Here is a 25169-nt window from a genome sequence, read left to right as displayed (position 1 = left end):
GAAAAGGCATTGTAGCAAACCAAAAAAGAAATTTTAAGCGCAGCAGAGTAACCAGCGCACATACCTGTTTGCTCAGGTGAGTTTAAAAGGCTGCTGTTGATAACATGGGCATTTGCTAAATAGATGGTGTGTGTGCAACAATATACTGAAAGGTCAATTATATTGTGCAGCTTATCTCACCACCTGTAGTTATTTAGGTGAAAGCTCCAAAATGCTTGCCTAATATGTCTGTTTATCCAAAAGGAAGTAAAGAGGGAGAGCTAGATAGATAGCATTGCATTACAGTACATGGCAATGCAATGCACAGTTGCTGAAGTTGAACCAAAATGAGCTTGTCATCTGGCTTCTGCAACTTTTAACATGAAAAATCCAATGAGGAGAAGAAAAGCAAAGCCAAAGAGTCCATCCCAAAATCCGACAAACAAGCAAAATGAACAAAAAGCATTGAATTCAATTCTTTCTGATTTTAGAAACTGCATTAAAGAAGGGGTGCACCGGTCCTGGAGATACTGCAATACCAGGTCAATGCGTGGAGTGGGCAGAGCAAGCTCTTTTTCCATCTCCCTGTTCTAAAAATCCATTTAATATATGGTCCCCAGATAGGGGACGTATCAGATATTAAACTGATAAGAACAGATTTTTTTTTTTTTTTTTTTTTTTTTAAACCATTCAGGTTAGTTTTATAGCAAATCAGTAGGATATACCAAAACTGTTGCAAAAAAACTTCTCATCAACATGGCCATATTTATTAAGCATAAAGTAACCTAATATTACAGAAAGAAGAACATCTTATTAATATAAACCAAAAGATCACTGAAATTTTACAATATGCCTCCACTTTTTAAATTTCCATATTCCCTCGGCATCTGTTCCACCACCGCTACTACTATCCATCTTGTAAATCAAAAGTAGCCTAGAAAGAATAATCCTAATACATTCATTTACTGTAATTGATTTCCTTTTAAATACACAAAGATTCCTCACATCCCACAAACTTTCTAACACACAAGCCATAATTAACCACAAAACTCTCTCCTTTACACGTCCACTTGCACCAATACCAAACATAACCACACGCCAATCCACAAAAGTCACTCCTGCCAAACTCCTACACAACCCCCCTACACATTTCCACACGTCTTGCGCAAAATCACAATTCCACATCAGATGCATAACCGTCTCACAACCATTACATCCATCTCTTGGACAAACATCCGACCTAATCAAACCTCTCTTCTTTTGAACGTCTCTCACTGGAAGAATATTATGAAATGCCATCCACACTACATTCTTCTGTTTGTTGGACATCCCATACATACCCAACTTTCTCCAAGCATCCGCAACCTCATTCCCTCTCAAACCAACAATATTAGACTCGACCTCATTTGCACACAATAGTGTTGAGCCACCCCCGTAGTGTTCGAGTTCGGTTCGGTTCGTCGAACACCCGTGTGTTCGCCGAACTGTTCGTCGAACACCTTCGAACACCGTTAAAACCAATGGCAGGCAAACAAAAACACATAGAAACACATAGAAAACACCTTCAAAGGTGTCCAAAAGCTGACAAACTGCTCAGAAGACATAACTAACACATGGAAAAGTGACAAGTACATATAGTCATGCGAAAATAAAAGAGGTGGAGGAGTAAAAGGAGGGGGAGACACAGATATAGGCATGTCATGCCCTTCTAAAATCCAAAAAGTGAGAAGCCGACACGGCCAGTCCGCTCCTGCCCGTGCCACCTCCGTGTCGCCGGGTTTGTGCCAGAGCCGCGGTGAACCCTGATGGCCAGCCCCCCTCTCCCAATACTGGTGCCTGTCCGCTGGTGGGTCGAGCGAGCCCCCCTGTGGTGGAGGCAGCTCTAAGCTTTTTAATTTAAATTGTCTCTCTAATTTGAATGAATACACTTTAAATCCATTTACAAGGATCTATTGGAGGGCAAGTCTCATGCCAGCAGCCGCGTAATTCCAGCTCCAGTAGCGTCCACTAAAGCTGCTGCAGTTAAAAAGCTTTTATAAGGATCGAGCTCGGCTGTCCACCGCAAGGCATCCTACTGCCAGTCCCAGCCCCTATGCCTTGGGGTGCCTCCTGATGCTCTTCACTGAGTATCCCGTGGTCCCGAAGCATTTCCTTTGAAAAAATGAAGTGTCCAAACTACAGGTGGTGTAGCTTGCTTAACAGCCGGGATAATCCGCTGACTAGCAGACCCTGCTACTAGGCACAAAGTATTTCCTGGGCTAGATGCAGTTAAAAATTTGTAATTAGATACTCTCGTTGGATGCTGAGAAAGCATTCCATAGAGTCTCCTGGCACGCCATATATGATTCTCTTAAAAAGCTTGGGGTAGGGGTCTAGGGGACCCTTTTATAGCCAAAATCACGGCCCTGTATCGCAATACGTCACCTAGGCTGAAGATAAATGGAACTGTAGCACCCTGAGGGCTCGGTTGCTACAGAGGTATTGCACCTCACCCAGAGGTGTGATATCTCACTCTCAGGTAAGGATGTAGTGTGGATCAGGACCCGACACCTGCATGCATTACACCACATTGCCGTGGGGCAGGGCGACCAATATGCCCCTGAGATGGGCACGACAGTCCCTGTCCCTGGCTGGAGTGGGGGGAGGGAACACTGAGGAAGGGGAACCCTGTAGTGCAGGAGCAGGGAGGAAGCAGTTCCTGGGTGCATTGAGAAGGGAGTATAAAAGGTGGGCACCATCTTAGTTCAGTGCAGAGAAGTCTGAGCAGAAGTGGCAGGGAGCAGGGGCTCTGCATGAGCTCTGCTCCGGAGGCGGGCCTAGTAACAGAGGCCCAGGCTTGGAAGAGGGAGAAGGAAGGAAGAGGAACGGAGAAGGCTCCAGGAACGAGGAACGAAGGGATCTCAGGGGTGCTGACGGGCGATTCGCCACCGCACGCCAGAATCCACCTGCGTGGAGGGGTCAGGCCAAAGGGGGAGACCGGTCCCCGAAACTAGTGGAGGCAGGAAACGACCCTCAGCTAGAAACAGGAGGCTGTGACATTTTATGTGGCGCAGCCCCTCGCTACACCCGCTAGGAAGGCACCACATAAGGTCAGGGAAACTGGCGCCAAGTTTACCAAGAGGAGGCCCGAGGCAGCCGGACAGAAGGGTTGGTAAGAAAGGCCAGACAAAGGACACACAAAGGGGGTCCTGTGAAGCGCTCCAAAGTTATCTGGGAGTTGTCTGAGCCCCTCACCTGGTGAGCACAGTACGACGTGGGCAGCCGTTACCTGCAGACGTGGTCTGGATAATAAGAACTGTGAGTAAAGGCCCTGGACTGCATCACTGACTCCGTGTCATTACTGCTGCTGCCCTGCACCATCACCCCCATCCTCCGCATACACTGCCCTGAGGCTATACTCCTCCCGTGGGGAGTTATGCTACGCTCTGCTGCACCCACAACACCAGCCTCAGCGGTCTGCCCTGGAGCGGCGGTTCACTCTGACCGCAATCCACGGGTGGCGTAGTCGGACATTTAAACATCAAAACCACATAAATAGTTCCGCCACTGGTTTGACCGCCCTGAGCCACGGAACCGGGTTGCCGCCACGGAGACTACAACCACCAGCATCCACCAAAAAGGGTCCGGCTCCGGGTGTCCCAAGGCCCAGGGGGCGCGTCAGAACATTTTCATCACCTTTCACAATCACCAATGGGACAAGGCAGGGATGTTCTCTGTCCCCTCTCTTATACATCCTAGTGACGGAGCACCTGCTCTCATCAATTCGCCATAACCCCAATATTAGGTGGATTGAGGTGGGAGGCACCGAGTACAAGTGCTCTCTATTTGCTGATGATGTCCTAGTATATATCACTCAATCACATATATCCATCCATGCTGTTATGGCTGAAATAGATCACTTTGTTACATGGTCAAATTTTAAAATCAATGCAGCGAAGTCTGAGGCCCTCGATGTCTCCCTCCCCAAATCCATATAGGATTCCATCCAGTCCAACTTTCCCTTTGCCTGGCCCTCACAGGGTATCAAATACTTAGGAATTCCTATTCATAGAGACCTCTCCCATCTATGTTATCTTAATTTTGGGCCCTTTATTGAACAACTCCATACAGACCACGGTTGGCAAGTTAGAACTGTAAGATTCACTACGTGAACCACTGGTGTTTTGTGGAAAAGCACATGTACACTGTGTTCCAAATTATTATGCAAAAAGTGTTTAGGAGTGATAAGGGAAGAATTTGTTTGTTTGTCAGTTAAACTCATTGATGGTGATGTGTGTCAGGGCTCTTTATATCACTGTAAGCAATTGCAGACACCAGTGCTAATTAGTTTGGCAGGTGTGTCCAATGAAAGGCAAGACTACTTAAGAAGGCTCTCTCACATTATTCAGCAGCCTACATTTTCTGCCAAAATGGGAAAGTAAAAGGATGTGTCGGCTGCTGAGAAGCAACAAATTGTGGAGTGTTTAGGTCAAGGCATGACTACAATCAACATTGTGCGATGATCAGGATGAAGTGTCTTGGCAATCAAGAAGTATGTAGCTGATTCACAGTACACACGTGTGCGTGCTGATAAGGGCAAATTGAGGACTCTTTCCTACAGGCAATTACGTCAGGTTGAAAGAGCAGCGGCAAAAAAGCCTTGTCATAGCAGCAGACAAGTTTTTGAAGCTGCTTGTGCCTCCAACGTCCCCCGAACAACAAGATGCAGGGTCCTTCAGAGGTTTGCAGCTGTGCATACGCCATCCTGTCGACCTCCTCTATCCACTTCACACAAGCAGAAACGGCTCCAGTGGGCCAAACATTACATGAAGACTGATTTCAAAACTGTTTTGTTCACGGATGAGTGCCGTGCAGCGCTCGATGGTCCAGATGGATGGAGTGGAGGATGGCTGGTTGATGGACACCCCACGCAAACACGGCTACAGCGCCAACAAGGAGGAGGTGGAGTAATGTTTTGGGCTGGAATCATGGGGAGAGAGATTGTCGGCCCCTTTAGGATCCCTGAAGGCGCTAAAGATGAACTCCATAATGTATGTGGATTTTCTCAAACAGCACTTCCTGCCATGGTTCAAGAAGAAGAACCGTGTATTTCACAGCAAGATCATTTTTCTGCATGATAATGCACCATCTCATGCTGCACATAAAACATCTGCATCTCTGGCTGATATGGGCATAAAAGGGGACAAACTTATGGTGTGACCCCCATGCTCCCCTGACCTCTACCCCATTCAGAACCTTTGGAGCATCATTAAAAGGAGTGTCTATGATGGCGGGAGGCAGTTCACATCTAAGCAACAGCTCTGGGAGGGTATTCTGTCCTCATGCAAAACAATTGAAGCAGAAACCATCCAAAACCTGACAAATTCAATGGACGAGAGAGTTCAGAAGCTCCTTTCGAACAAGGGGTCCTATGTGAAAATGTAACATCACCTAGAATAAAGTTTTGAGTTGAAAACTGATTGATTTCAGTTTCTAACAACCTGCTAATGCTTATAATTTCAAAAATGACCATTTTTTTGGTCTTTATTAAAATGAAAAGGTTGATCGAAAAGTTTGGGGGATCTAAGAGTGTGGCAACCCAGTAGTCATGATTACTTCGAATTCTGACAATATGAGGGTCATGCTGCAGGTAGTGCAGCAAGAAGGCACTTATGTGTCTTGCGCATCTCGGAGCCCCAAAATTATTTTCCGGGCTAGATGCAGCTAAAAATTATTTTTAATTTTAAATCTGGTGGAGCTTATTATAGATGGCCTAATAGGATCAGTGCTGCACACTGCTACAAAGCCCAAATTATTTTCCAGTCAAGATACAGATAAACATGATTAGTAATTTGAAAGCTTAAAACGGTTGGTAGGGTGATTTTAAACAATCATCAAGCTTTTACTCTCCCCAGGATGACACAGGGGTAAAAAGTCGTTTCGGATCCATGATTTGTTCATCTTTATGAACGTGAGTCTGTCTACATTATCAGTGGAGAGCCGCGTGCGCTTATCTGTCAGCACACCACCAGCAGCGCTGAACACACGTTCAGACAGAACGCTGGCTGCGGGGCATGACAAGATCTCCAAGGCATAAGTGGCTAGCTCCGGCCATTTATCCAGATTGGAAGCCCAAAAAGAGCAAGGGTCCAGTGACACAGTCGTGGCTTCAATGTTTACTTGGAGATACTCCTGTACCATCGTCTCTAGGCGTTGACTATGTGTCAGACTTCTTGTCTCCTGTGGCCTTGCAAAGGATGGGCTAAAAAAGTGGTGAAATGATTCCGCAAAATTGATGTTACCACCAGATACTGTGGTTCTGTTACGGTTTGAGTGCTGAACACTTGACGGTCCCACGGTTGGCAAGTTGGAACTGTGAGATTCACTACGTGCACCACTGGTATTTTGTGGAAAAGCACATGTAAGATTCTGCAACAGTCTCTGCTGATACTCCTGCATGCGTGCATCCCTTTCTATGGCAGGAATAATTTCTGCAAATTTACTTTTGTACCGGGGATCTAACAGTGTGGCAACCCAGTAGTCAGGATTATTTCTAATTCTCACAATTCGAGGGTCATGTTGCAGGTAGTGCAGCAAGAAGGCACTCATGTGTGTTGCGCATCCAGGAGCACCAAGTCCCTGTTGTGTTGGTGGCGAGGTAACAATCATGCTTCCTTCCTCTGTCCTCTCCCCCCAACCTCGCACAACAGAAATGTGATCAAGGTCTCCCTCATCTGATGAGTCTTCCATCAGTTCGTCCTCCACTTCTTCCTGGGCTCCTGCACCTTCCTCACTAGTTTGGCTGCTACCATGCGCCCTGGTAAAACCATCTCCCCCACCCTCACATGCCTGCCGCCTTGGTGCTGCCGACCGTCTGGACCTTGCAGATGTTAGCCCTTCCGCATACAACTCCTCCTCCTCTACTTCCTCCACCTCCTCTTGTGCCACCACCTGACTCCGAATTCTGTTTAACATGTGCTCCAGCATGTAAATCACCGGAATAGTCATGCTGATAATGGCATCGTCAGCACTAAACATCTTCGTCGCCATTTCAAAACTGTGCAGAAGGGTGCATAGGTCCCTGATCTGAGACCACTCCTCCAGCGTGATTTGCCCCACCTCTGAATCTCGTTGGCCAAGGCTATACGTCAGAACGTATTGCACCAGGGCTTGTCGGTGCTGCCACAGTCGCTGCAACATGTGCAGAGTTGAATTCCACCGGGTAGGCACATCGCATTTTAGCCGGTGAAGTGGCAGGCCCAACGACTTCTGTAGAGATGTAAGTCGCTGAGCTGCGGGATGCGAACGGCGGAAGTGAGCACACAGCGACCGTGCCCTCTGCAGAAGGCCATCTAGTCTGGGATAGTGGGCTAAAAATTGCTGGACAACCAGGTTCAACACGTGAGCCATACAAGGCACGTGTGTGACATTGCCCCGGCGAAGGGCCGCACCCAGGTTTGCAGCATTGTCGCACACGGCCTTCCCTGGTTTCAGGTCCACTGGAGACAGCCATTCATGAAATTGGTTCTCCAGAGCTGACCACAACTCCTCAGCTGTGTGACTCACATTTCCCAGACATTTCAATGTAAAAACCGCCTGATGACGTTGAGCCCTACTGCCAGCATAGTAAGGAGGTGTGCAGGATCCCTTCTGCGCAGTTAGAAAGCTTGTGGCATGACCAGACAGGCTTTGGGTGCAGGTGGAAGACCGAGAGGAGGTTGAGGAGGCAGAAGCAGTGGAGGAACTTTGACATAAAGAGGATTGACGCACAACTCGTGGGGACGGCAAGACTTGGACAGCAGCCCCTTGTCCTGCTGTCACCATAGTTACCCAGTGCCCAGTCAGCGACATGTAACGCCCCTGTCCATGCCTACTCGTCCAAGTGTCTGTGATGAAATGCACCCTGTCACACACAGAGTTTCTCAAAGAAGCGGTGATGTTGTGTGCGACATGCTGGTGGAGCGCAGGCACACCTTTCTTTGAGAAGTAGTGCCGACTGGGCATCTGGTACTGGGGCACTGCGACGGACATAAGGTCTCGAAAATCCTCTGTGTCCACCAGGCGGAAAGGCAGCATTTCTGTAGCCAAGAGCTTGCAGATGGTGAAATTCAACCTCTTAGCTTTCTCATGGCTAGGAGGAAATGGTCTTTTACTTGTCCACATCTGAGGGACCGAGGGCTGGCTATTGTGCTTAGACGGGGTTGATAAGGGTGTCCCCGGCAAACTGCCGGTCTGTGAGGAAGATGCAGGCGGACATGTTAGGTTGCCTTGATCCAAAGGTAGTGCTATCGATGTCGGACAGCGCTCAACACCAGCTGCTGTTACCACCTCCAAAGAAAATGATGACCTGCCAATCACGCTGGCTGTTGCGGGTAAAGAGGTGGCAGGTCTGCGCCCCAAAACAGGTGTGACTGCTGTCCCCCCAGTCACAGAGGATGAAGAGGCCGCGGATGCACAAGATATGGCAGACGGTGGTTGGCCCGGCAGGCTAGGCCACATTGTAGCACACTGAGCTTCCCACTGCAACTTATGCTTCATGTCCATGTGCCGGTTCATGCATGAAGTACTCAAACTATGTATTTTTTGGCCTCTACTTAGCTTTTGCTGACAAATGTTACAGATAACACGAGTTGGGTCATCTTTATCGATCTGAAAAAATGCCCAGGCTATGCAAGGCTTAGCACCCATGCGACCTGAAGAGCCACCACGACTTGTGGTGAGAGGCAGAGTTGTGTTTGAGGATGCAGTTGTTGACGTGCTTCCAGTACTACGTCTCTGTCCAGGAAGGCGCAACCTGACCTCGTCGTCACTAGCATCTTCCTCCACCTCCTCTGCTGACCTCATCTCTTGGCTGACTGTGGGTTGACAGTAAGTGGGATCTCCAACCTCATCATCATCACCCTGTGTGTTATCACACCCGTCGTCCTCAGAGCCAACCTGTTCCTGCCCTGACAAAAAACTAAAGTTGTCGCTCCAATCAGGTATTTGAGTCTTATGATCTTCTTCCTCATTGTCTCCACCAACAGGAGTTACAGTTTGGGAATAAGGGTCTACATTATGGTCAGAACCTTCTGCGTCTGGTCCTGTATCCGACTCATAAAGATTCTGGGCATCAGTGCAGATCATTTCCTCGTCTGGATTCACAGAAGCGCTGGAGTCGACCTCTGATTCCCAGGCTATAGTATGAGTAAACAGCTCTGCAGACTCAACCATCTGTTCTACCTCATACTCAGACGGGCAGCTGGAGATTTGGGAGCTGTGAGGAAGCAAGTGCGATTTGGGTGACACCTTTGAGGACTGGAGTATTTGTGATGTTGAAGTTGATGTGGAGGAGAGCCCACTTAAAGGAGCACTTGATATCCGTTGAAGCACCTGCTGTTTTTGTGCCTCATCTGGAATTTGTAGCGATTGGCGTGGCCGTAAGAAAGGGATCTTATCACATTGTCCGCTAAAAGAAGTAGACATTTTAGTTTGGCTGGAAGATGGTCTTTCTTCTGCAGATGTTACTGTTGCTTTAACACCTACCCCACGGACACAACCTTTTTTCCCCTTCCCAACACGCCTATTCCCCTTTCCACCAGCAGCAGGCCTTTTTCCACTCATTTTGGTGGTTAACTAATTCACAACTCTGGAGTTGTTTGCACAAAAAAACAATGGATGGTAACCGAGCAGAGCTGAGTGGCCAAACTGTGGTATTAGGCCAAAACTATTGGCTGGGTTAGATGCAGAAAAAAATATATTCAGTTTGCAACCTGATGGAGGTCAGTATAGATGGACTAATAGAGAAAGTCCGACACACTGCTACAAGGCCAAATATTTTTTCAGAGGTAGATGCAGAAAAAAATTATATTCAATTTGCAACCTGATGGAGGTCTGTATAGATGGATTAATAGAACAAGACCCACACACAGCTAGAAGCCCAATATTTTTTCAGAGGTAGATGCAGAAAAAAATATATTCAGTTTGCAACCTGATGGAGGTCAGTATAGATGGACTAATACAACAAGTCCCACACACAGCTAGAAGCCCAATATTTTTTCAGAGGTAGATGCAGAAAAAAATATATTCAGTTTGCAACCTGATGGAGGTCAGTATAGATGGACTAATACAACAAGTCCCACACACAGCTAGAAGCCCAAATATTTTTTCAGAGGTACTGTAGATGTAGATAAAAATTATTTTTAATTTGCAACCTGATGGAGGTCAGTATAGATGGACTAATAGAGAAAGTCCGACACACTGCTAGAAGGCCAAATATTTTTTCAGAGCTAGATGCAGAAAAAAATGATATTCAGTTTGCAACCTGATGGAGGTCAGTATAGATGGATTAATAGAACAAGACCCACACACAGCTAGAAGCCCAATATTTTTTCAGAGGTAGATGCAGAAAAAAATATATTCAGTTTGCAACCTGATGGAGGTCAGTATAGATGGACTAATACAAGTCCCACACACAGCTAGAAGCCCAAATATTTTTTCAGAGGTACTGTAGATGCACATAAAAATTAGTTTTAATTTGCAACCTGATGGAGGTCAGTATAGATGGACTAATACAACAAGTCCCACACACAGCTAGAAGCCCAAATATTTTTTCAGAGGTACTGTAGATGCAGATACAAATTATTTTTAATTTGCAACCTGATGGAGGTCAGTATAGATGGACTAATACAACAAGTCCCACACACAGCTAGAAGCCCAAATATTTTTTCAGAGGTACTGTAGATGCAGATAAAAATTATTTTTAATTTGCAACCTGATGGAGGTCAGTATAGATGGACTAATAGAGAAAGTCCGACACACTGCTAGAAGGCCAAATATTTTTTCAGAGCTAGATGCAGAAAAAAATTATATTCAGTTTGCAACCTGATGGAGGTCAGTATAGATGGATTAATAGAACAAGACCCACACACAGCTAGAAGCCCAATATTTTTTCAGAGGTAGATGCAGAAAAAAATATATTCAGTTTGCAACCTGATGGAGGTCAGTATAGATGGACTAATACAACAAGTCCCACACACAGCTAGAAGCCCAAATATTTTTTCAGAGGTACTGTAGATGCAGATACAAATTATTTTTAATTTGCAACCTGATGGAGGTCAGTATAGATGGACTAATACAACAAGTCCCACACACAGCTAGAAGCCCAAATATTTTTTCAGAGGTAGATGCAGAAAAAAATATATTCAGTTTGCAACCTGATGGAGGTCAGTATAGATGGACTAATACAACAAGTCTCACACACAGCTAGAAGCCCAAATATTTTTTCAGAGGTACTGTAGATGCAGATAAAAATTATTTTTAATTTGCAACCTGATGGAGGTCAGTATAGATGGACTAATACAACAAGTCCCACACACAGCTAGAAGCCCAAATATTTTTTCAGAGGTACTGTAGATGCAGATACAAATTATTTTTAATTTGCAACCTGATGGAGGTCAGTATAGATGGACTAATAGAGAAAGTCCGACACACTGCTAGAAGGCCAAATATTTTTTCAGAGCTAGATGCAGAAAAAAATTATATTCAGTTTGCAACCTGATGGAGGTCAGTATAGATGGATTAATAGAACAAGACCCACACACAGCTAGAAGCCCAAATATTTTTTCAGAGGTAGATGCAGAAAAAAATATATTCAGTTTGCAACCTGATGGAGGTCAGTATAGATGGACTAATACAACAAGTCCCACACACAGCTAGAAGCCCAAATATTTTTTCAGAGGTACTGTAGATGCAGATAAAAATTAGTTTTAATTTGCAACCTGATGGAGGTCAGTATAGATGGACTAATAGAATGATGCTATGCCCAAAAGATTTTACTTCACTAGGTGCAGTAAAAAAATTGGTATTCTATACACAGGTGGTATATCTTGCAGCACAGATAGGCTACTCCACTGACTAACACACTCTGCATTAGGCCAAAAAGGATTAGCTTTGCTAGATTCAGCCAAATGCTGTGAAAAAAACTTGCACAGCACTGGCACAGACCTGCCTGGCAAAAACTGATAGGAACTGATGTAACCTAGTCCTGAAAAGGACTCCAATTACAATTAGTCTTTACTCCCACAACCTATCTATTTAAGAGCACAGACCTCCCTGATAAAAGTCGTAGGAAATGCTGTAACCTAGTCCTTAAAAGGACTGCAATCACAACTATTCCCTACTCCCAAGCTATCTGTATATTTGTGCGAAAATTGGCTTGAAATTAACAAGGTATAGCGCACACAGCAACAGCGGTGCCGTCTAACACGCAGCTGCAGCAGTGAGAAAATGGTGGCGACGGGGAAAATGGCTTGGTCTTATAGGGCAAGGACATGTGACATACACTGCCAATGACACATACCCTTGCTTGTGTGAAAAAAAGCACTTCGCTCCGTGTGTGCGCTGCTGATAGGCTGACAGATTGCACCTCCCCACTGCAAATGCGGGAAAGAGAAAAAAAAATGGAGATCTTCATTGTTCCTGCAGAGATCCATCCCCTGCCCCTCCCCCCACCCCGCTGTACACTCAAACTGCGTATTAACATTAATTTTCATCATTACTGAGAAAAAATCCAGTTATGATTTTGGTGCACGAACAGTTATCGAACATAACCTCGAACAGCCGAATTTTTATCAAATTGTTCGTGTTCGCCGAACGGCTCGAACACCGCCCAAAACAGCTCGAATTTGAGATTGGCGAACAGTTCGAGTAGAACAACGCTCATCTCTAGCACACAATTTCCTATACACCCTCTTAGTCATTCTAAACTCATCCACCGGCACACTCAGCAAATCATACTTCTTGACAAACTTCTCAATCACCTCATACCACACCGGACACTTAAAAGACACAGGCACTCTCGCATCCCTCTTTCTCCAACCTAACCCATACAACATCCATCCTGCAGAATAACTTGCCATACATGCACCCTTATTACCTTTACCCAACAATACCACAATCGTCTTAATATAATGGAGCCCTAAAAAAACCTCAACATTAGGAAATCCCAAACCACCATGCTGGCAGGCCTTATAAAAGCTTTCCCTCTTCAGCTTCTCCATCTTGCTGCACCAGAAAAAAGAAAAAATCATTTTCTCAACTCTCTTCACTTTCCTAAAAGGGGATGGAAAAATTATGGCCACAAAAAGCAGAATGGGTGAGATCACTGCTTTGATAACTAGAACTTTGCCCCGCAAAGAAAGATCTCTCATTCTCCAAAAATTCAATTTTCGCTCAACACGCATACCACACTCGTCCCAACTCTCATTTCCTTTCAGATCATCATTGAAAAATACCCCTAAAATCTTAATTGCACTCTCCTCATACTTAACACCTTCCATACGAATACTGTCATCTCCAAAGCATTTGAAACTACACTTAGTCCAGTTAACTCTAAAACCTGATGCACCACAGAAAAAATCCAAAAGCAACCTCACCCTACTCATTGAAGCCATACTTACCACCACTCTCAGGCACTAACAATCCTCTCATCATTTTCTCACGTCTCACTAAACACAGCAAAGGCTCAATCACACATACAAACAAGACAGGGGACATAGGGCACCCCTGTCTTACACCAGACCTAATCATCACTTTGTCAGACAACCATCCATTCACTAAAAACTCACTTGACACATAATCATATAAAGACTTAACTCCATTCAGAAAAACCCTAGGGAAACCCATCCTCTCCAATACTTTAAACAGAAACACATGCGAAACTCTATCAAAAGCCTTTTCGAAATCAATTGCTAACACCATACACTTCTGCTTTCTAGTCTTACAATCCCCAAGCATATCCCTTAACAATAACAAATTATCACTTATACTCCGACCAGGCACGGCACACACTTGGTCATCCTCCACAACCCTACCAATCACCTCACGCATACGATTTGCTAACAATTTACTGTAGACCTTATAATCAGCGTTAAGCAATGATATGGATCTCCAGTTCTCCAAACGCTTTTTCTCACCCTTCTTAAACACAAGAACCACTATACCCTCTTTCATACTGTCACACAAAACACCATTCATCCACATATACCTACAAACCTCAGTCAAGTCCTTACCCAAAAACTCCCAAGCTTTCACATACAGCTCCACAGGCAACCCATCCTTCCCAGGCGTCTTATTCTTTTTAGCACTCATAACAACATTCCTCACCTCATCCAAAATAACATCCTCACACAAAGCATCACATTCATCCGAACCAAGTCTCTTCTCCATACCACTCAAAACATGCGACACAAGTCCAGGATCAATCCATTTCTCATCGTACAACTTACTATAGAAGCCATTCACCTCATTCAACACATTCTTCCCAACCACACTAGATCCATCTTCACCTACCACTTCACTCAAATCCAACTTCCTTCCATTCATTTTTTTAAAAAAGTACCTGGTGCACTTTTCATTCTTTTCCAAATGCTCTAACTTGGTACGGTAAATAATCTCTTTACCTTTTTCATCCAGAAGACATTTTAACTCATTTTTAGCAACCTCAAGCTGATCAGACATATCCATTCCTTTCCTAACACACCCACGCAACCAATCAATCCGTCTACTTAAGTCATTAAATCTATTACGATATCTGGCAGCTTTTTTGTAGCCCCATTTTTTAAAGAAAGTTTTTAACTGTAATTTCACCCAATCCCACCATTCAAGCACACTACCAAAATCACGCTTACGCCACCTCCAACTTGCATACCTTTTCTCCAACTCACTCATCACCTCCTCATCCTCCAACAACCTCGTATTCAATTTCCAAACCCCACCCCCAAACACCATGTCCCCATTCGCACTAAAAACTCCACGCAAACACTCATGATCAGAAAAAGGTACCTTATGTTGAACATAACTTGAACAAACCATATTTTTGGAAAATAACATCCTATCTATCCTCGATGAAATATTACCACGGTCAGCATAATATGTAGGCGGTGGTGGAATGCCATACTCAAGTATTGCAGGGTCTAAGAAAGAAAAATCAGAAATAAGTTGAGATAACTTTTTTCCCGTAATGTCCACATTACCTTCTGTGACACAATTACAGTCACCAACAAAAACTGTAGGAATTTTTCCAGGGAGAAAAAAACTCAATTTCTCAAGAAGAGCAAGCCGCTCCTCTTTTTTAGTAGGACAATATAAATTAATCATTCTAACCTTCCACCCCCTATAACTCAAAAAAACAATAATGCAGCGACCCACCTCCACAACCGTGTAACTATCAATAGTAATATTCTTATTACCAACTAAAATCCCCACACCATCATTTTTGTTAAAGCTGGACCCCGACCAAACATACTGGCCATAAGGCCAGTCCTTATCCCCTGGAGATTCAGTAATGCCACACTCTTGTAGACAATAGACCTCTGCACTCAAACCCTTTAGATAATCCAGAACTGTTGTTCTTCGGGTAACAGATCTAATTTGCCTAACATTAAGGGACACAATGTCCCATCCAGAATGATGCGGCATAACTAAAGGGGATCACACATAACCTGAAAAAAAAAGAAAGAAAACATCAACTCAACCTTCATCAAGCAAAGCAAAGCTATTACCATCTGGCTGAATGCCAAATGTAACAATGTCAGGAGAAAATACATCTGACGGGTAAGCACGAGAGTCCACCGGGCTATCACACACGGCAGCAATGGATGAACACTCAGTCCTTGGCTTCTTCTTGACCACATCAGGATCCTCCTCATCAGAGAAACGGACAGCAGACAAGTCCCCTTGGCCACCGCCCCCGATCTCCTCTGAAGCAGTATTGCACCAAGATATGACAGGAGAATTGGACAAGTCCATTTCCCCCTCACCACGGACACCAAACTGGGGAGGGAAAGGTGACATCACCTCTGGAATCACCATGTCAAAGCCTCCTGACGCAGGAGGCTGAAGCTGGGCATCTTCAAATATATCGTCCATCTGAGTGCCATCCTCTTCCTCTTGGGGAGCAGTTGCCTCCCCGACATCCGGAAGGGGACCCTTGTGGGACCCTAGTAGAAGTCGAAGGAACAGCAGGCCCCTCCGCGACCACTTGAGCAAAAGACTTAGGAGTGGTTCTAGCTTGACACTGCCTAAGAACATGCCCCTCCTCACCACAAGCATCACACTTTACCTGGTTCTTGCAGTCTTTCGCCATATGACCAGACGTGTTACACCTCCTGCAGGTTGGCGGATACCTGCAGGACTCCTGGACATGACCATACTTGTTACATCTTCTGCAGAAAAAAGGAGCATCAGGAAAGTACAAGAAACCAGTGTCTCTCCCAATAGAGAAACTCATAGGAGGATAATGTATGCCCCCTGGCCCCTCGGGGTCTGTAGCAAAACGAACAAAGTACTTGTATTTGCCAGTCCACAAGCCTTCTTCATTCGAGATCTTGTGGGAAAAATGCACATAAGTACAATGCCTCCTCAAGAATACAGTAATGTCCTCCTGGGGGATAAAGGGATTGTGCATAAACACAACAACAGGAACATCCCCCTTTGAATAGAGGACAGTAAAAGTGAGTCCATCTAGGAGGGAGTTCTCAGTATGGCCTTTCAAGGTTCTATAAAGATTTTGGCAAGCAGCCATAGTAGAAAGAACCAGCACATACCTTCCATGAATTCTAAATTCCTGCAGGCAAAGAATGTCCGACTTCTTAATCTTCAATGCTTCATAGAAGATGGCATTCACCAGGTAGGACATGGAAAAATGTCCCTTCTTCTCCTCGGAAATCTCAATGCGAAATCCATTCTTGACCCGGGGGTCCCAGGTCCCAGCAAATTTCAGCTTGACTCCCATAGTCAGCCACGGAAATCGCCTTCCCGTTTCCTCCTCACTCTCCCCCTATAGCAGCATCCAGCTTAAGCCACCGGAGTGGCGATGCTGGAAGGCCGAGGGCTAGCACTCAAGGAACCTGATGTCCAGACACTTGATCTGAGCCAAAAGGCCGAGAAGCGATAACCAGAATTGGTTTCGGACTACGGTGCCACCCAAGGATCCTGAAAAGTCCATTTGTGGAGATGGGCTCCTGGACTCCCGTTAAGAAGACATGTTGTCAACCTCTAGATCCCTTACATGCCTGCACTTTTCGGCTTGCTGCTGCTGCAATCCACGCATTTTAGATCTGCATAACTACACCTCTTTAAACACAGCACCCTCACCCCCTGCTGTTCCCACCCGCCTCAACACCGTTGGAAGGGAGGAGAACCAATTAAGGCGGGGGGGGGGGGGAACGAGCAGCTGTCTACCCTTAGCAGGAGGGTTGCTGATTACTTACCTTTCCTGCTGCTGCTGCTGGCTGTCCAGCAGCAGACTGAAGGTGGCTGCTGCTGTGCGAAGGTATGTAAAGGCTCAGAGCCTATTATGACACGCACAGCCAGCGTTCCATTGCCACATTCCATCTACTGCAGGCAGGATACCTGGATGGCTGAATGTCACTGAGAAGCTCACAGAGACCGCCATAAGCTACAGTTTAAAAGAATGCCACAGACTAATCAACCAAACTTTTTGGGTTGGGTTCTCTTTTATAGTCTGCAGGCATTAAATGAAAGAAGTCAGTGTTCCAGCAGAGGGAGACATCGTTTCAGAAAAGGCATTGTAGCAAACCAAAAAAGAAATTTTAAGCGCAGCAGAGTAACCAGCGCACATACCTGTTAGCTCAGGTGAGTTTAAAAGGCTGCTGTTGATAACATGGGCATTTGCTAAATAGATGGTGTGTGTGCAACAATATACTGACAGGTCAATTATATTGTGCAGCTTATCTCACCACCTGTAGTTATTTAGGTGAAAGCTCCAAAATGCTTGCCTAATATGTCTGTTTATCCAAAAGGAAGTAAAGAGGAAGAGATAGATAGATAGCATTGCATTACAGTACATGGCAATGCAATGCACAGTTGCTGAAGTTGAACCAAAATGAGCTTGTCATCTGGCTTCTGCAACTTTTAACATGAAAAATCCAATGAGGAGAAGAAAAGCAAAGCCAAAGAGTCCATCCAAAAATCCGACAAACAAGCAAAATGAACAAAAAGCATTGAATTCAATTCTTTCTGATTTTAGAAACTGCATTAAAGAAGGGGTGCACCAGTCCTGGAGATACTGCAATACCAGGTCAATGCGTGGAGTGGACAGAGCAAGCTCTTTTTCCATCTCCCTGTTCTAAAAATCCATTTAATATATGGTCCCCAGATAGGGGACGTATCAGATATTAAACTGATAAGAACAGATTTTTTTTTTTTTTTTTCGAAAGCCCGAATTCGTGTACAAAACCCGAGTGCGCTTAAAAAAGTGACAAGTGCCACAAAAAAAGTGCACTAGGATGCTGGTCTTCTTGAAACCCTCTCCAAAAGGAGAAGGGTCCCCCAAACCATTCCCCGTCCCTCCGAGCCAGAAGGCCACAGCGACGAACAGGGACAAATAGCCACCTCCAGCCGGAGCCAGAGGCGACCCAATCTTACCCCCAGCACCTGCCCGAGTTCTCACCCGTGCAAGGCACTGGGAGCCAAAGACTGTGCTCCCCTCCCGGAAGAGGGGAGCCAACAACGCTCTCCTCCCGAAAGAGGAGAGCCAGGGGGGTTCAGGGGGGAGCGGAACCTGATGGCCACACTCTCCCCCCCTAGACCTGCCAAGAGAGGAACCCGTAAGGGAACCGCATCCCGACAAAATCCTAGTAAGGACGTGGACACACGTGAAAAAGTGGACACACAGTGACAAAAAAATTAAATAAATAGTGAAGGTTTCACAGTATAATACTGCCCGGACCTTCGACCGGGAATTGAAAAATTCCCCATCCTAAGGCCAGAAGGCCCGGAATAAGGGTGTGTGTGAAGAAAGAAATATTGAAGTGCTAGTGCAAATGTGCCATAAACTCAAGTGGGGTTCCCAATCCCAGTGAGTTAAGGCACCCCAGGGTCACCACTCCTGGGGCACTTCACACTTCGGGCTTTCGATCTTCCCCGGCCCAATGGCGTCGATCCTGGGGGGCCATGCTTTCCACCAGATGACTATATTAGCCACCTGGCGTACTAACAAGCGCCTAAACCCCAGTGTGCATAATGTATCAATCTACTAGGGCGGCCAACATCCAAAACCGCCTTATTAAACTGATAAGAACAGATTTTTTTTTTTTTTTTTTTTTTTTTTTTTCTTTACCAAATCAGATAGGCCGGAGCATAAGCTCAATCAAATCGACTTACAAAAGCCTTTCATTGACACTTAGCCTTTCATCACACTTGGTATATAATCAAAATTAAAACCAAACCTTATCATCAGGTACATTATACACTACTAATTAAACTTTACTAAAAACCTCCACTTTTTAAACTTCCAGATCCCTTCAGCATCTATAATACTTCCACGTTCCTGAACCCAGAGGTATATTACATACATACGTGACAGAATCAATCTCAAACATTCATTAACTGATATTTTCTTCCTTTTAAAAACTAACAAATTCCTCGCATCCCACAAACTTTCAATTACACACACCACCAACAACCATAAAATCCTATCCTTAATTCTACTACATGCACCCATCCCAAACATAGCAAGTTTCCAATTAACATACTTTACACCCACCAATTCCTTACAAAGTCCCCCTATACCCTTCCATACATCATATGCAAAATCACAATCCCATACCATATGTCTAACATGCTCTCTCAAACCACATCCATCCCTCGGGCATACCTCAGATTTAACTAAATCCCTCTTCTTTTGCACATCCCTAACAGGCAAAATGTCATGCAATATCATCCAAGCGATATCTCTCTGTCTGTTAGTCACACCATCTATACTTAATTTTCTCCACATCTCGGTTACTTCCTCCCCTCTCAACTAGTGTTGAGCCACCCCCGTAGTGTTCGAGTTCGGTTCGGTTCGTCGAACACCCGTGTGTTCGCCGAACTGTTCGTCGAACTGTTCGTCGAACACCTTCGAACACCGTTAAAACCAATGGCAGGCAAACAAAAACACATAGAAACACATAGAAAACACCTTCAAAGGTGTCCAAAAGCTGACAAACTGCTCAGAAGACACAACTAATACATGGAAAAGTGACAAGTACATATAGTCATGCGAAAAGAAAAGAGGTGGAGGAGTAAAAGGAGGGGGAGACACAGATATAGGCATGTCATGCCCTTCTAAAATCCAAAAAGTGAGAAGCCGAGACGGCCAGTCCGCTCCTGCCCGTGCCACCTCCGTGTCGCCGGGTTTGTGCCAGAGCCGCGGTGAACCCTGGCGGCCAGCCCCCCTCTCCCAATACTGGTGCCTGTCCGCTGGTGGGTTGAGAGAGCCCCCCTGTGGTGGAGGCAGCTCTAAGCTTTTTAATTTAAATTGTCCCTCTAATTTGAATGAATACACTTTAAATCCATTTACAAGGATCTATTGGAGGGCAAGTCTCATGCCAGCAGCCGCGTAATTCCAGCTCCAGTAGCGTCCACTAAAGCTGCTGCAGTTAAAAAGCTTTTATAAGGATCGAGCTCGGCTGTCCACCGCAAGGCATCCTAGTGCCAGTCCCAGCCCCTATGCCTTGGGGTGCCTCCTGATGCTCTTCACTAAGTATCCCGTGGTCCTGAAGCTTTTCCTTTGAAAAAATTAAGTGTCCAAACTACAGGTGGTGTAGCTTGCTTAACAGCCGGGATAATCCGCTGACTAGCAGACACTGCTACTAGGCACAAAGTATTTCCTGGGCTAGATGCAGTTAAAAATTTGTAAGTAGATACTCTCGTTGGATGCTGAGAAAGCATTCCATAGAGTCTCCTGGCACGCCATATATGATTCTCTTAAAAAGCTTGGGGTAGGGGTCTAGGGGACCCTTTTATAGCCAAAATCACGGCCCTGTATCACAATACGTCACCTAGGCTGAAGATAAATGGAACTGTAGCACCGAGGGCTCGGTTGCTACAGACGTATTGCACCTCACCCAGAGGTGTGATATCTCACTCTCAGATAAGGATGGAGTGTGGATCAGGACCCGACACCTGCATGCATTACACCACATTGCCGTGGGGCAGGGCGACCAATATGCCCCTGAGATGGGCACGACAGTCCCTGTCCCTGGCTGGAGTGGGGGGAGGGAACACTGAGGAAGGGGAACCCTGCAGTGCAGGAGCAGGGAGGAAGCAGTTCCTGGGTGCATTGAGAAGGAAGTATAAAAGGTGGGCACCATCTTAGTTCAGTGCAGAGAAGTCTGAGCAGAAGTGGCAGGGAGCAGGGGCTCTGCATGAGCTCTGCTCCGGAGGCGGGCCTAGTAACAGAGGCCCAGGCCTGCAAGAGGGAGAAGGAAGGAAGAGGAGCGGAGAAGGCTCCAGGAACGAGGAATGAAGGGATCCCAGGGGTGCGGACGGGCGAGTCGCCACCGCACGCCCGAATCCACCTGCGTGGAGGGGTCAGGCCAAAGGGGGAGACCGGTCCCCGAACTAGTGGAGGCAGGAAACGACCCTCAGCTAGAAACCGGAGGCTCTGACATTTTATGTGGCGCAGCCCCTTGCTCCACCCGCTAGGAAGGCACCACATAGGGTCAGGGAAACTGGCGCCAAGTTTACCAAGAGGAGGCCCGAGGCAGCCGGACAGAAGTGTTGGTAAGAAAGGCCAGACAAAGGACACACAAAGGGGGTCCTGTGAAGCGCTCCAAAGTTATCTGGGAGTTGTCTGAGCCCCTCACCTGGTGAGCACAGTACGACGTGGGCAGCCGTTACCTGCAGACGTGGTCTGGATAATAAGAACTGTGAGTAAAGGCCCTGAACTGCATCACTGACTCCGTGTCGTTACTGTTGCTGCCCTGCACCATCACCCCCATCCTCCGCATACACTGCCCTGAGGCTATACTCCTCCCGTGGGGAGTTATGCTACGCTCTGCTGCACCCACAACACCAGCCTTAGCGGTCTGCCCTGTAGCGGCGGTTCACTCTGACCGCAATCCACGGGTGGCGTAGTCGGACATTTAAACATCAAAACCACATAAATAGTTCCGCCACTGGTTTGACCGCCCTGAGCCACGGAACCGGATCGCCGCCACGAAGACTACAACCACCAGCATCCACCAAAAAGTGTCCGGCTCCGGGTGTCCCAAGGCCCAGGGGGTGCGTCAGAACATTTTCATCACCTTTCACAATCACCAATGGGACAAGGCAGGGATGTCCTCTGTCCCCTCTTTTATACATCCTAGTGACGGAGCACCTGCTCTCATCAATTCGCCATAACCCCAATATTAGGTGGATTGAGGTGGGAGGCACCGAGTACAAGTGCTCTCTATTTGCTGATGATGTCCTAGTATATATCACTCAATCACATATATCCATCCCTGCTGTTATGGCTGAAATAGATCACTTTGTTACATGGTAAAATTTTAAAATCAATGCAGCGAAGTCTGAGGCCCTCGATGTCTCCCTCCCTAAATCCATATAGGATTCCATCCAGTCCAACTTTCCCTTTGCCTGGCCCTCACAGGGTATCAAATACTTAGGAATTCCTATTCATAGAGACCTCTCCCATCTATGTTATCTTAATTTTGGGCCCTTTATTGAACAATTCCATACAGACCACGGTTGGCAAGTTAGAACTGTAAGATTCACTACGTGAACCACTGGTGTTTTGTGGAAAAGCACATGTACACCGCGTTCCAAATTATTATGCAAAAAGTGTTTAGGAGTGATAAGGGAAGAATTTGTTTGTTTTTCAGTTAAACTCATTGATGGTGATGTGTGTCAGGGCTCTTTATATCACTGTAAGCAATTGCAGACACCTGTGCTAATTAGTTTGGCAGGTGTGTCCAATGAAAGGCAAGACTACTTAAGAAGGCTCTCTCACATTATTAAGCAGCCTACATTTTCTGCCAAAATGGGAAAGAAAAAGGATGTGTCGGCTGCTGAGAAGCAACAAATTGTGGAGTGTTTAGGTCAAGGCATGACTACAATCAACATTGTGCGATGATCAGGATGAAGTGTCTTGGCAATCAAGAAGTATGTAGCTGATTCACAGTACACACGTGTGCGTGCTGATAAGGGCAAATTGAGGACTCTTTCCTACAGGCAATTACGTCAGGTTGAAACAGCAGCGGCAAAAAAGCCTTGTCATAGCAGCAGACAAGTTTTTGAAGCTGCTTGTGCCTCCAACGTCCCCCGAACAACAAGATGCAGGGTCCTTCAGAGGTTTGCAGCTGTGCATATGCCATCCTGTCGACCTCCTCTATCCACTTCACACAAGCAGAAACGGCTCCAGTGGGCCAAACATTACATGAAGACTGATTTCAAAACTGTTTTGTTCACGGATGAGTGCCGTGCAGCGCTCGATGGTCCAGATGAATGGAGTGGAGGATGGCTGGTTGATGGACACCCCACGCAAACACGGCTACAGCGCCAACAAGGAGGAGGTGGAGTAATGTTTTGGGCTGGAATCATGGGGAGAGAGATTGTCGGCCCCTTTAGGATCACTGAAGGCGCTAAAGATGAACTCCATAATGTATGTGGATTTTCTCAAACAGCACTTCCTGCCATGGTTCAAGAAGAAGAACCGTGTATTTCACAGCAAGATCATTTTTCTGCATGATAATGCACCATCTCATGCTGCACATAAAACATCTGCATCTCTGGCTGATATGGGCATAAAAGGGGACAAACTTATGGTGTGACCCCCATGCTCCCCTGACCTCTACCCCATTCAGAACCTTTGGAGCATCATTAAAAGGAGTGTCTATGATGGCGGGAGGCAGTTCACATCTAATCAACAGCTCTGGGAGGGTATTCTGTCCTCATGCAAAACAATTGAAGCAGAAACCATCCAAAACCTGACAAATTCAATGGACGAGAGAGTTCAGAAGCTCCTTTCGAACAAGGGGTCCTATGTGAAAATGTAACATCACCTAGAATAAAGTTTTGAGTTGAAAACTGTTTGATTTCAGTTTCTAACAACCTGCTAATGCTTATAATTTCAAAAATGACCATTTTTTTGGTCTTTATTAAAATGAAAAGGTTGATCGAAAAGTTTGGGGGATCTAAGAGTGTGGCAACCCAGTAGTCATGATTACTTCGAATTCTGACAATATGAGGGTCATGCTGCAGGTAGTGCAGCAAGAAGGCACTTATGTGTCTTGCGCATCTCGCAGCCCCAAAATTATTTTCCGGGCTAGATGCAGCTAAAAATTATTTTTAATTTTAAATCTGGTGAAGCTTATTATAGATGGCCTAATAGGATCAGTGCTGCACACTGCTACAAAGCCCAAATTATTTTCCAGTCAAGATACAGATAAACATGATTAGTAATTTGAAAGCTTAAAACGGTTGGTAGGGTGATTTTAACCAATCATCAAGCTTTTACTCTCCCCAGGATGACACAGGGGTAGAAAAGTCGTTTCGGATCCATGATTTGTTCATCTTTATGAACGTGAGTCTGTCTACATTATCAGTGGAGAGCCGCGTGCGCTTATCTGTCAGCACACCACCAGCAGCGCTGAACACACGTTCAGACAGAACGCTGGCTGCGGGGCATGACAAGATCTCCAAGGCGTAAGTGGCTAGCTCCGGCCATTTATCCAGATTGGAAGCCCAAAAAGAGCAAGGGTCCAGTGACACAGTCGTGGCTTCAATGTTTACTTGGAGATACTCCTGTACCATCGTCTCTAGGCGTTGACTATGTGTCAGACTTCTTGTCTCCTGTGGCCTTGCAAAGGATGGGCTAAAAAAGTGGTGAAATGATTCCGCAAAATTGATGTTACCAGCAGATACTGTGGTTCTGTTACGGTTTGAGTGCTGAACTCTTGACGGTCCCACGGTTGGCAAGTTGGAACTGTGAGATTCACTACGTGCACCACTGGTATTTTGTGGAAAAGCACATGTAAGATTCTGCAACAGTCTCTGCTGATACTCCTGCATGCGTGCATCCCTTTCTATGGCAGGAATAATTTCTGCAAATTTACTTTTGTACCGGGGATCTAACAGTGTGGCAACCCAGTAGTCAGGATTATTTCTAATTCTCACAATTCGAGGGTCATGTTGCAGGTAGTGCAGCAAGAAGGCACTCATGTGTGTTGCGCATCCAGGAGCACCAAGTCCCTGTTGTGTTGGTGGCGAGGTAACAATCATGCTTCCTTCCTCTGTCCTCTCCCCCCAACCTCGCACAACAGAAATGTGATCAAGGTCTCCCTCATCTGATGAGTCTTCCATCAGTTCGTCCTCCACTTCTTCCTGGGCTCCTGCACCTTCCTCACTAGTTTGGCTGCTACCATGCGCCCTGGTAAAACCAT

The 25169-nt window shown here is 45.9% G+C and overlaps 2 non-coding genes across 2 annotated transcripts; both read right to left on the bottom strand.

The window, feature by feature from the left end:
- Positions 1-484: 484 nt before the first annotated feature.
- Positions 485-669, bottom strand: LOC141150584 (U2 spliceosomal RNA). Its single transcript, XR_012246746.1, has one exon. It is a non-coding gene; the product is annotated as a U2 spliceosomal RNA (small nuclear RNA).
- A 17334-nt stretch (positions 670-18003) lies between these two features.
- LOC141150737 (U2 spliceosomal RNA) lies at positions 18004-18185 on the bottom strand. The gene has a single exon (XR_012246860.1). It is a non-coding gene; the product is annotated as a U2 spliceosomal RNA (small nuclear RNA).
- Positions 18186-25169: the final 6984 nt, after the last annotated feature.

The sequence above is a fragment of the Phyllobates terribilis genome, unplaced genomic scaffold, assembly GCF_046119375.1.
Source record: "Phyllobates terribilis strain yellow unplaced genomic scaffold, ASM4611937v1 Scaffold_5__5_contigs__length_657084704, whole genome shotgun sequence".
Taxonomy (NCBI): Eukaryota; Metazoa; Chordata; class Amphibia; order Anura; family Dendrobatidae; genus Phyllobates; species Phyllobates terribilis.
The sequence above is the reverse complement of the archived record's forward strand: the minus strand, read 5'-3'. Positions and strand labels throughout refer to the sequence as shown.